Source organism: Temnothorax curvispinosus, unplaced genomic scaffold (assembly GCF_003070985.1).
Source record: "Temnothorax curvispinosus isolate PA1 unplaced genomic scaffold, ASM307098v1 QBEX01016114.1, whole genome shotgun sequence".
Taxonomy (NCBI): domain Eukaryota; kingdom Metazoa; phylum Arthropoda; class Insecta; order Hymenoptera; family Formicidae; genus Temnothorax; species Temnothorax curvispinosus.
In genome coordinates, this window is record NW_020225894.1 from 1 (window position 1) to 1555 (window position 1555).

Genomic DNA, 1555 nt, shown 5'->3' on the forward strand with positions numbered 1-1555 from the left:
TTTAGTTACTAGCTTACCTTGTTCTTATTACTCATTAGGTCATAATCATGCTCTAGAATCCGTTTTAATGTGCTATCTGTATCAAGATCATCGCCTGGTTTCATACTGGCTCCAGATTGGCTACCACCACCCACTGTGTTCATCGTCACTTGTTTCACCCATGTAATCAGAACTACTCTCTGTATCCTTTTCTATGTTTATGTCCTATAAATTACAAATGTAATTCTTATAAACTTTTCTTACTTTCGCAGTCCTCGATCTGCAATATCATACGGATAAATTAAATCATGCGGTAAATTAAACCTTTCATAGCGCGGCAACGTTAAGAAAATTACACCCTCACAACACGATAGTCAATCAGCGTTACACATATTTTTCAAGTTATTGCTACTAACTCTTTCTGTTATTAAATTATAAAAGTTCTGAAACGTCCAAAATCAAATTTGTAACTTGAAAATGAAACTTACTTTTGTATAATAATCAGCGTGTTGGCCTGAACTGCCATCTTCGGAAATTCCGGTTGTAGATGATGCAGCTCGACTGCCACTGCTTCTCGCTCTACGACGAGGTTCTTGATGCTCTGTTTCGTTTCGATTAAGCGCTTTGACATCTTACAGCTTCTCTTTTAGCGTTTGTCCCAAGACAGATTCCAACCCTTACACAATGATAAAATATATTTATATTTCTTTAATGTGTACTTTAATATGATTTGTACAAGATTAAGTTCGCTAATGCTTTTCTAACTTACTTGGAAGTGCATGAGGTATTCCACTGCTTTTCTACCTCTTAATGACATTAATGACATCAAGCATCTGCAAACAATTTTATAGTTAGTTTGAACTGCGAGTTTCCGTACGATAACAAAATTACTTATATCTACTTGTACATACAATATAAGCGTGTTTATTTCTATATTTCATAAATCTATAATTTGATGTAATTGTTCAAATACAGCTTTAGTAGGTTTCCTCTCTACTTTTGCAATCTATATCTCTTTCATATTGCAAGGATACTTTTTACTAAGTTCAAAATTAAATTTGCATTTTACACTTACCTATATTTTTGCACGTGAAATGTAGCCAGGTATTAGGCATAAACAAATCTGATAAATAAATTAAAAATAGGTTAAGCACGTTTCCCGTGTTGATGAACTATTACGTAATGCGTTCCGAAACCACCACATATTTTACGTCTCACCCCCACTCTCCGGCAGCTAAACGATGTACAGTTTTTCGCTTTTTTTTAGCGAAACCGTGATCTAACAAACGTTTTAATTAGTATAATGAGAACTAACAAACGATTCCGCATTGATTGACCACGGTTTGAATCGAAAATTGTAAAGAATTCTATATTTACCGGCTAAATTAACACTACAAATTATTTTCGTAATTACGTAAAAACTATTAACTAACAAACGTTCTAATTAGTTTAACAATCAATAACAAACGACTAACAATCGATTCGTAAAAAAAAAATGTCGTAAGTCGAAATTGTCCGGCTAACTTATATATGAGGTCTACTTTTATGGAAAATGTCGCCTATTCCTAATTTTATG

At 33.4% G+C, this 1555-nt stretch overlaps 1 long non-coding RNA gene across 2 annotated transcripts; it reads right to left on the minus strand.

Moving 5' to 3' along the window:
- Nucleotides 1-53: 53 nt before the first annotated feature.
- LOC112466379 lies at nucleotides 54-1240 on the minus strand. 2 transcript variants are annotated; one of them, XR_003042137.1, is made up of 4 exons: nucleotides 1055-1240; nucleotides 749-812; nucleotides 468-655; nucleotides 54-259 (listed from the first exon to the last, which is right to left on the minus strand). It is a non-coding gene; the product is annotated as an uncharacterized LOC112466379 (long non-coding RNA). The 2 variants fall into 2 exon arrangements; XR_003042136.1 differs by having other exon boundaries at nucleotides 54-204; nucleotides 1055-1237.
- Nucleotides 1241-1555: the final 315 nt, after the last annotated feature.